The sequence below is a fragment of the Palaemon carinicauda genome, chromosome 1, assembly GCF_036898095.1.
Source record: "Palaemon carinicauda isolate YSFRI2023 chromosome 1, ASM3689809v2, whole genome shotgun sequence".
NCBI lineage: Eukaryota > Metazoa > Arthropoda > Malacostraca > Decapoda > Palaemonidae > Palaemon > Palaemon carinicauda.
The window spans coordinates 227126305-227137464 of NC_090725.1; the positions used below are offsets into that span (position 1 = coordinate 227126305).

The following is an 11160-nucleotide window of genomic DNA, read 5'->3' on the forward strand; positions in this document are numbered from 1 at the left end:
ATACAGTACATATATGTATACATATATATATGTATATATATACATATATACATTATATATATATATATATATAGAGAGAGAGAGAGAGAGAGAGAGAGAGAGAGAGAGAGAGAGAGAGAGAGAGAGAGGTGGGGGGAGTCAGAGCAAGTTATAAAAAAGTACTATCATTGAAGGTTTCGGTTAATTAGGTTTAATATTATTATCATTATTATTATTATTATCATTATTATTATTATTATTATTATTATTATTATTATTATTATTATTATTATTATTATTATTATGATCATTCTTGACAGTTTTACTTATTTTTGTATTCCTGTAATCAGCTACCTATGTATTATGATAGTTACTTATTACTTATTACTAGTAAACGTCAATATATATTTACTAGAATTATACAATTATAGAGGGGAAAATTAATTCTTGATGGTATTCTGAAACAAAGACGTTTTATACTAGACAGGACGGTTAAGGTACTATAAACAGTAAGCAGTAACTGACAGTAAGTTTTATCGAATATTACTAAGGAAATACGTCCTGATTGATTTGATTGATTGATTGAAAGTTTTCTGGCATCCTGAACGTCCTGAAATGTCCGTTTATTGACGAAGCTGACTAACAAGTATATGGCGACCCGATAGCACAGGAAAGGTTCAAGTGCAGTAGAGCTCAAAATATTACAGCGCAAGCTATTATCTTTATACTTTGACTGGAAATAGGAATTTTTAAAGACAGTGTGCAACAGGTTTTTTCACTTTAGAATTTCACTAAATAGATGACATTAATCAGAGCAAAATTAAGAAACATAAAATTCCCAAAAGCACTAGCAGTAACGGTCGTTAAGTATATGGACTCCTCAAATAGTTTGGTTGACGTAGGAAAGTGGGACCACCATGGGTTGGTGTCTCGGAAAGTCTCACTTTTGTCTACCTTTTTGTTGGTGGAGTGTTGTGAACGTTTAAGTCTGTGCAAGGATATAATTCCTGGTGTTATTTTCGCCGTGCAATAGGAACGTCTGGAGTTTGTGGTGATACATATACTGGTATGTAATTACTATATCTTGCAAATTATGCACCCAGGGAATTGGTTATTAAAGAGAATTTTCCATTTTGATAGACTTTAGAATTTGTGTTTGAAGGAAGCGTGATATCCAGTCGAGAAATCTCTCTCTCTCTCTCTCTCTCTCTCTCTCTCTCTCTCTCTCTCTCTCTCTCTCTCTCTCTCGTTTATATTAGTGTGAAATGGACTGCTAGTTACAAAATTCCCATTTGAAATTGTTTGCCCATCATTAGATACTGTGATATAGTGGTTTTGACAACATTTGAATTTGAAGTGTAACTCTTTTAACGCCGTTAACAAATAAGAGTTTATGAATATAAGAAAGGGTAGTGCAGCGGCACATTGTTAATCTTCATCATCATCTCCTCCTACGCCTATTGACGCAAAGGGCCTCGGTTAGATTTCGCCAGTCGTCTTTGTCTTGAGCTTTTAATTCCATACTTCTCCATTTATCATCTCCTACTTCGTGTTTTATAGTCCTAAGCAATGTAGGCCTGGGTCTTCCAATTCTTCTAGTGCCATGTGGAGCCCAGTTAAAAGATTGGTGAACTAATCTCTTGGGGAGTGCGAGGAGCATGCCCAAACCATTTCCATGTACCCCTCATCATGATCTCATCCACTTGTAGTACTCGAGTAATCTCTCTTATAGTTTCATTTCTAATCCTGTCCTGCCATTTAACTCCGAATATCATTCAGAGGGCTTTATTCTTGAATCTACTAAAACTATTGGATATTGTTTCATTGTCGTACCATGACTCATGTCCATAGAGTAACACCGATCTCACTAAACTGATATATAGTCTGATTTTTATATGAAATTTTAGGCGATTTGATTTCCAAATTTTAGGTGATTTGATTTCCAAATTTTACTTAATCTAACAATTGTCTGATTTGCTTTTTTTAAATCTTTCACTAAACTTTAATTCTAATGACCTTTTATTGGAGATTATTGTTCCTAAATACTTAAATGATTCTACCTCATTAATCCTTCCCACTTCCAGTGATATTTCATCTTGCATTGCATACCCCATTCTCATCATCTCTGTCATTCTTCTATTTATCTTCAGCCCCACCTCGTGTGATATTTCATGCATTCTGGTAAGCAAGCATTGCAAATCATGTGGTGTTCTGCTAAGAAGGACAGCATCATCAGCATACTCTAGGTCTGCTAAATTCCTATCACCAATCCAGTCCAATCTTTCTCCACCATTTCTTGACTGTTCTACACATTACAAAGTCCATGAGGAGGTTAAACAACATAGGTGACAACACATTCCCTTGGAGTACTCCGGTGTTCACTGGAAACTTGCTTGATAAGACTCCATTAACATTAACTTTGCACTTGCTATGCTCATGAACAGACTTAATCAAATTTACGGTATTTTTTTACTTATGGACATTAATTGCTTTCAACATAAAATATAGGTTTTTCTGTTGTATTATGATATGATTTGAATGATTTTGAAGTTTATTTCCATCGCAAATGAATACTTATCCTTCCACCACCCCTCCCCCTATAGATAACAATCCTAGACCTACCGGGGGGGGGGGAGCCTCCGCCCCCCGCGACCCCCCCTTAAGGCCACAGTGATTTTCAGGGCACTACCGATCCTAATAAACCCACCTAACCTAGCCTAGGGGCCCTGTACCCCTACCTAGGCCTACCAGGGGGTGGGAGGCTCCACCCCCCTGCGACCCCCCCTTAAGGCCACAGTGATTTTCGGGGCACTACCGAACCTAATACAACCACCTAACCTAGGGCCCTGTACCCCTACCTAGGCCTAGCCCCTGCGACCCCCCCCCCCGCCCTTACGGCCACTACCTAACACATCCATCAAACCAAATCCAAAGTGATGGTACTGCTGTATACATCGTTATACTATCACCATTATAATATACTCTATAAATTAATGAAGCTTACCTTAAACTGTTGGTTCATAAAGATGTGCTGCTGCTTTGAGGAAAACGTGAAGCCGTTGCGAAGGTTCCTTGACATGCAGGACAATTTTTATTTTGTAAAATTAAATTGTGTGTCTGGCACAATTCCACTAGTTTTTCAATATTCCCCGAATAAGTTACAACAAATTCATTGTAAGTTAGGAAACAGTCAGGACAAGAAGATGGAATTTCAACTACTTGTGCAATATGAGATGACGTGCTTGCTATGGCCTCCATGTCTAAGAACGAAATGAAATGCCTGGGTAAGATAATGTATTGTCACACTGTGATTGGCCAAACCTGTAAGACGTCATAGTGGATAGGCGCTGTGATTGGCCAAACATGTAAGACGTCATAGTGGACTAGTTTGTCTGCGGACTATAGTGGTTACAGGGCTCATTTGAGCAAAAACAACACACAGTCAACAATAACAGCAGACTTAGAAAAAATCTGGGAGGAAGACATGAGTAGCGTGAGTTTGATCGTCGATATATAAAGAACTAGGCATTTGCGACAGATAATATTATACAGAAATACTACAAAAGACTTCCTTAACACAGAGAACTAAGTTAAAATACGCTACATTATTAATGTCCATAAAAAAAATAATAGCAAATTTACTTATTTAAGAGGGATTCCATAATAATACAGGACTCTTCACAAAATTGGCTGGTGCACACTGTCAAAGGCTTTTTCATAGTCCACAAATATCATCAAAAGGGGATTTCTATATTCTACGCATTGCTGTACCACATTTCTCAATTAAAATTTGGTCAGTGCAACTTCTACCTTTTCTAAATCCTGCTTGTTCATCTCTCGGCTTTTCATCAATCTTTCTCTTCAGTCTCTTAAGAATAAGCATACTATATATTTTCATAACTGCCGTAAGTGTTATGCCTCTGTAATTATTGCAATCAGTCAGGTCTCCCTTTTTAGCTATTTTCACCAACATTCCTAACTACCATTCATCAGCTTTTGCCTCTTCATGCCACATTCTACAAAATAATCTTGTAAGTAGTCTTAGAGTCACTTCATTTTCGGCCAGTATCATCTTAGCAGTTATTCCATCGTATCCAAGGGCTTTCCATCTCTCTAGGATAGCTTCGACTTCAAATGCACTGAATTCATTCATGGGCACATCAAGGTCTTCATCAGCTTCAGGTATATCAATCAAATTATTCCCTTCATATGTCCTATTCATAACCCCACTAAAGGGTTCCATCTAACGTTGTCTTTCTTCATCTTCTGTTGCTATAACAGAGCCATCTCTCTTTTTGATGGGTATATGCTTCTTCTTCTTTGCCCCAGTCGAGATTTCATTAATAATTCTATGAGCAATTCTCACACCATAGCAACTTCCAGAATTCATAGCTTTGTCGGCCTCATCTGCTTTACTGTTTAAATACTCTCACCAGTCATTCCTGCCTTTTCTTTTGACCTCGCTGTCAATACTGGAATACTTAGCGTGCTCTACCTTGTAATTTTCATTACTTCCTCGAAAACTTTCAACAATCAATTTCTGTCAGTCTCCTTTTTATAGTATTCCAAGTATCATTTGATATCCAGGATTTCTCCTTGTATCGGTTTGTCCCAAGACTTCACTACCAACTGACTGATATATATTCTTAATATCACACCATTCTTCATTGTCTGTTTTTCGTCTCTTAAAGTCTCTAAGACTGCAAATCGATTTCTGCATTCAATTACAAATGTCTGTGTGCTCTTCCTCTAGAAGCTAAGTTGTATCAAACCTGGGTATTCTATCTATCTTTTTGTTGGGTGCTTTGTTTTAATTTCAGTGTGGCAATGAGGAGCTGGTGATCACTACCAATATCTGCACCTCTATAGCTTCTTACACTTTTTATTAATGGCAATGTGAACTATCTGATTTTTGTAATTACCACATGGTGAAGTTCATGTACGCTTGTGGATGTTCTTATGTTGGAACAGAGTACTCCCAATGACAAGATTGTATGCTGAACAGAAACTTATGAAATATGCAACATTTTCATTTGCAACTTCGCCAAGACCCTCGACACCCATCACATTCTCTATCCCTTGATTATTTCTTCCAACTTTAGCATTGAAGTCGCCAATCACAATTTTTATATCTCTCTCAGGGATCTCATCTATTATCCTCTGCAGTTCTTCATAGTATTCATCTTTGCTTTCTAAAGGGGAATCATTTTTTGGGGCATAGCAAACTATAATACTCATATTGTACTGCTTTTATTTGAAATTTGCTTGTAACAATTACTATTTACAGCTCTCCACTTGGTTAATGCCTTTTCTGCTCTTGGTGTCATCATCATTCCTACTCATTCTCTTCCAGCTCCATCTGATCTTCCTGAGTAAATATATATATTGCCTTGGTCTAAAGTTTCCTTACCAATTCCCTTACAACGTGTTTCACTTAGGGCCAAGATATCCAAACTTTAATTCATAAATTCACTCTTCACTTGCTGTAACTTCCCCATCTGATTCATGGTACTAACATTCCGATTACATATTTCCAGTTTTTCTTTAGTATTTATAAATCGGGAGATTCTTATCACCTCGCTACGCCCGGGACTGGGGGCCATTCTTTCATCTTCTCTATCCATGACTGACTAAATCCATAGAGGATTCATTGGCTAGATACATCAAAGGATAGCCAGTTCCTTGTGATGTGCAGTGCCTACCTAACTAAGGCAAGTAACCCCTGTCAGTCCATACTAATTCTAGTAAGATCAACCGCCAGGCATCAAGAGTAGAAGCCAAAGAGACTGTTTGTCCATCACCTTAAGCCCATCTGTCACCCTGCTGCCAGTGACTTCATCGAGATTTTAGGGGGGCATTTCCTCCACACCCAAAGCTCTCATTACTCCACTAAGTTTCCCATCCGCTTATACGCGTATAACCGTTGGCAAACATGGATTGCTAAGATATACCTCCTAGCACATTGTTAATACAGGACAAGAAATTAAACTACAAGCAGTAAACAGTGTTAATTCAACAAGCTTAGCAGCCCATGTTAGGAAGACTTGCCATAAGTAGTAAGTGGATATTGTGTAGAAGGAAGAATGATTAGGATGGGGTTTTGTTATTTACACTGGATTTTGCTAACCGCATATATTTAGTAAATTGTCATAGTAGGGATTGATATAATCAGAAGCAATCTAAACGCAGTAATTTATCTGGTGCTGCAATGTATGTTTTATTTATCATATTTCTTTGTCAAATTATTTACTAACTTCTGACACGACAGTTAAAGAGTAATTGTCAAATTACAATCAAGTTATAGTTATGCCAGTAATCTTTCCCCAATAATTACATTAATTAAAAGAATTTCTAACCAAATATACGAACCATATGATTTTTTTCCCGTTATCTTGAGTTCTATACATTTCTGACCATGAGTACTTGGGCAAAATACCAGTTCATCAGTTTTCCTACCAAATAGAAGTAATCATGGGAGATCCCAGTGGGAAACCGAGACGTTGGGTGGGGAAAGACCATAAAAGTTATTTGCAATAGTAAATGAGAATTTCTTAATAAACACAAGCTAACCTGTTTGAAAAATTTATGGTTAATGTAAGTAGCGTGAAATTAAAGCATCATAATTACCTATGATTGCTATCACGTCCCTCAAATTGGTTTTTGTTCAACAGTGGCTCGTTTTTCTCGCCAATAAACAATTTCCCTGTTCCTCTGTTCTGTAAAGTGGTAGCACCCGCCAATCATGCTGGTCATTATTTAGGGGATATTTTTTTTTTCAGATGAGTAACAATAACTATATAATGAACAGAACGTTTTCTACCCAGTCAGTTACCAAAATAGATATTACACTAAATTTCGAAATATATTGAACTTCCTTTTGGGGTAGATATATTTCCCATTGGTTAATATACGATACGTTAATTTCTAAAGAAACGGTGTGAAAATGTATGGATGCTGTCTACTTTGTCTAACGAAACGGTGTGAAAGTGTATGGATGCTGTCTACTTTGGCATTTTCTCCATGATTAATGGAGGCTGGGACATAACTTGTATATTGATCGATTAAAATGTGAACGTTATTTCAGAGTCTTAAGTCCATTTGTTTACCTTTAGGAGACTCATGGTAAGTTATTAAGCATGCGTTGATTTCAAGTGATTTTGTTAACTTTATTTTACAATGACATATCCATCAGCCTGTTTTTTTTTTAACAAATTAAGAGCTTCCAAACATGCCGAAGACCTGGATATTGTTCTATAACAGCAATTTTTTCCACCATGTCCTTCAATTCCAGCTTGACTGCCTTCACAAGATGTCTCCAAAGGGAAAGTACAATCTATTTCGAAATTTAATGTAATTTCATAAATATCGGTAATTGGTTATGTAGAAAACCCCCTCCGTTCATTGTATAGTTTTTGGTGCTCATCTGAAAGTCAAAAATATCCCCGAAATAATGACCCACGTGATTAGCTGATTCAGAACCGAGGAGCGACGCAAGCCACAGCGGAACAAAATCCATCTGAGGTATGTGATATGATTTATAAGTAATGGTTAATATGATACTTTTAGTTCCCAGGCACTTACATGAACCATAAACTTTTTGAACGGGATACCTTGTTTTCATTATGTATTTCTGACCATTATTGTTGCGGCAAATCACCCGGTTTTAGTGTTTCCCAACCCAAAACCCTAGTTTTTCACTGGAATTCCCAATAATTTGTTTACAAGGTTGGTTAAAAAAAACTCATGAACGGGTGGTTTGTTCCAATATTCATGCTCAGAAATGGACAAAGCACAAGATAGCGAGTAGGAAAAAATAGTATTCATGTATTTGGCTACAGATTGAAGTATTACATATTTACCAAAATGCCTGTTGAACAATATTCTGGAACTTGCGCATAAATATTTGGAAGCTCTTAATCTAAAAAAAAAAAAAAGGGGGGGGGGGGGAGAGGGCGGGTAATGATTGTCATACAAAATCAAAGCAGCTGACAGAAGCGAAAGTAAACAATGTACGCTCAATAACCCACCATCTGTCTACCAAAAGTAACCAATGGACGTAGACAATGAAACTTAATCGATCAATACGTATGTTATGATGCCCCAGTCCCTATAAACCACACAGAATAAAATGGCAAACAGCCCTACACTCATCCAGGTCTTCCAGGTAAAGTAGTCAGTCATCAGTTGGGGAAAATAGTCCGTCAGGGAAACGCGTCTGGGAAACCAGTCCGTTAGGGAAACATGTCCATCATGGAAAACTTGTCTTTTAGAATACAGCCTCCGTCAAGTAAAGCCTTTCATCAGGGAAATATGTCAATTAGGGAAACTAGTTCCTCGGTGAAATGAGACCGTCATGGAACGCATCCATCAGGGAAACGAGACCATCAGGGAAAGGCATCCGTTAGGGTAACTACAGTATTCCAGTCAGGGTAACTACAGTAGTCCCATTAGGGAAACACGTCCGTCAGGGAAATGCATCTGTCACGGAAAATAGTCTGTTATAGAAAATAGTTCATCAGGGAAACCCGTCTGTCGGTGGAAATGGTCCATCAGGGGAAATAGCCAGTCAGGAAAACCTCATTTGTCAGGGAAAATAATCTGCCTGAAAACCTCAATTGTCAAGAAAACTTGTCCATCAGGGAAAACTGTCCATCAGGGAAAACTCGTCCGTCGGAGAAAACTCAGATATCAGGAAAACTCCTCTGTCAGGGAAAACTTGTCCGTCAGGGAAAACTCGAACATCGGGGAAAATTTGTCCGTCAGGGACAACTCGTCCGTCGTCCGTCGGGAAAACTCCTCTGCCAGAAAAGCTCCTCCGCCAGGAAAACTCCTCCTCCAGGAAAACTCCTCTGCCAGGAAAATTCATCCGTCGGAGAAAATTCGGATATCAGGAAAATTCGTCTGTCAGGGAAATTCTTCTACAGGAAAACTCATCCGTCGAGGAAAACTCGGATATCAGGACAACTCTTCTGTCAGAAAAAATCGTCCGTCAGGGAAAACTTGTCCGTCAGGGACAACTTGTCCTTTGGGGAAAACTAGTCCATCGTGGAAATCTCGGATATCAGGAAAACTCTTACGTCAGGGAAAACTCATCCATCGGGGAAAACTCGGATATCAGGAAAACTCATTCTGTCAGGAAAATTCGTCTCATAGGAAAACTCGTCCGTCGGGGAAAACTCTTCTGTCAGGAAAACTCTTCTGTCAGGAAAACTTATCCGTCGGGGAAAACTCGAATGTCGGGGAAAACTCGTCCGTCAAGGAAAACTCGTCCGTCAAGGAAAACTCGTCCATCAGGGAAAATTCGGATATCACGAAAACTCATCTGTCAGGAAAACTCGTCCGTCAGGGAAAACTTATCTGTCGGGAAAACTCCTCTCAAGAAAACTCGTCTGTCAGGAAAACGTATCTATCAGGAAAACGTATCTATCAGGGAAACACATCCATCAGGGAAACACGTCCATCAGGAAAACGAATCCGTCAGAGAAACTTGTCCATCACGGAAACATGTTTGCCAGGGAAACTCATCTGCTAGGGAAACCGGTTTGTCAGGGAAACCCATCTGCCAGGGAAACCCATCTGTCAAGGAAATGCGCATATTAGGAAAACTTCCGTCAGGGAAACTTTTTTTTCAGGCAAACTCATCTGTCAGGGAACCTCTTTTCAAGGAACCTTCTGATCAGGGAGGGTTTCTGTCAGGGAAGCTTTTCTGTCGGGAAACTCCTCTGTCAGGGAAACTTATCTGTTAGGGAAATTTATCTGTTAGGGAAACTCGTCTGTCAGGGAAACGCATTCGTTAGGGGAAGCACTCGTCCTGTCAGGGAAATAGTCGGTCATGGAAATAGTCGATCATTAGTTAAGGAAAATAGAGAAACATATGTCAGGGTAGATAGTCTGTTAGGGAAACTCGTCTGTCAGGGGAACTCGTTAGAGTACGCGTCTGTCATGGTCAATAGTCAGTCATCAGTTAGGGAAAATAGTCCTTCAGGGAAACTCTTCTCTCAAGGGAACTCGTTAGGGTAACGCGTCCGTCAGGGGCAATAGTCAATCATCAGTTAGGGAAAATAGTTTCGGGGAAACTCGTCTGTCAGGGAAAATAATCAGTCTGGGAAATTCGTTTGTCAGGGAAACCTGTCTGTCTGGGGAACGCTTCTGTCAGGGAAACGTGTCTATCAGGGTAGCACGTCTGTCAGGAGAAATAGTCAGGGAAACTTCTGTTAGGGAAAATAGTCAGTCAGGGATACTAGTTTATTTAGAGAAATGCGTCCGTCAGGGGAAATAGTCAGCCACCAGTTTGGGAAACTAGTCGTTCAGGGAAATTAGTACGTTCGGGAAACAAGCCATCTTAGCTGTAGTGAACTTTGTGTAATTATATTATATTTTTTTAATTATTTTTGGAAAGTGTTTAGACAAGTAACGCCATAAATTGAATTGTTATTAGTTATAGCTTAATGCAAGGCAGTAGCTCCATTTTCAAAACAGTGTTAAGTGTTGTCTCTCACCTAACGGGAGGAAATGGGATAGTTTAAAATCTTGCAAAATTCTTAAGATTTTTGGAAATATTGAAGGCGTTCGATTTTTAAGCTATTTAAGTATTTATGTAAGTGCAGTGTCTTTGGATCAGTTCCAGTTGCATATGAATTTCACGATGATGTACCGTATTTTATCAAGCATATAACCCACGATAATTCATATAAACATGTTAGCTAATTTTGAAAATTCCAAATCCTGATGTACTCCTTTTGTCACTTAGCTTGGGAATAAGTTTGCAAAATTCTGTTGTGGTCCTGATCTTAAAACGAAAATAAAGTGTTATCATTTTAAAAGTTCTTGCTGGAAAAAATGAAGTGAAATGTAGCACGACGGTCTGTTGTTTTGACACTTCACTTCATTCACATTTATATTGAAATAGTACGAAAGTGTAATATCCGTAATGTAATACAGTAACACTCTCTCGAGTGTGAGTAGGTATTCAGTGACTCCGTCTTGAAAATTTCGGAATTGGGTATCGAAGGTTATTCTTATCACGAATGACACACACACACTCTCTCTCTCTCTCTCTCTCTCTCTCTCTCTCTCTCTCTCTCTCTCATTCATTTGAATTAATTTGTAACTGAAAATATGACTACTGGCTTCAGTCTTTTGATTAGGCCCAGTATTCGATTCATCATATATATTTTGCTT

At 38.5% G+C, this 11160-nt stretch overlaps 1 protein-coding gene across 2 annotated transcripts in view; it reads left to right on the forward strand.

The window, feature by feature from the left end:
* Positions 1-934: 934 nt before the first annotated feature.
* Positions 935-11160, forward strand: part of Vps15 (vacuolar protein sorting 15) — a 796097-nt gene continuing 785871 nt past the window's right edge. For both annotated transcript variants that reach the window (XM_068387739.1, XM_068387743.1), the window contains exon 1: positions 935-1045. The gene's annotated coding sequence lies outside the window, so the exon portion shown is untranslated. The remainder of the gene's footprint in view (positions 1046-11160) is intronic.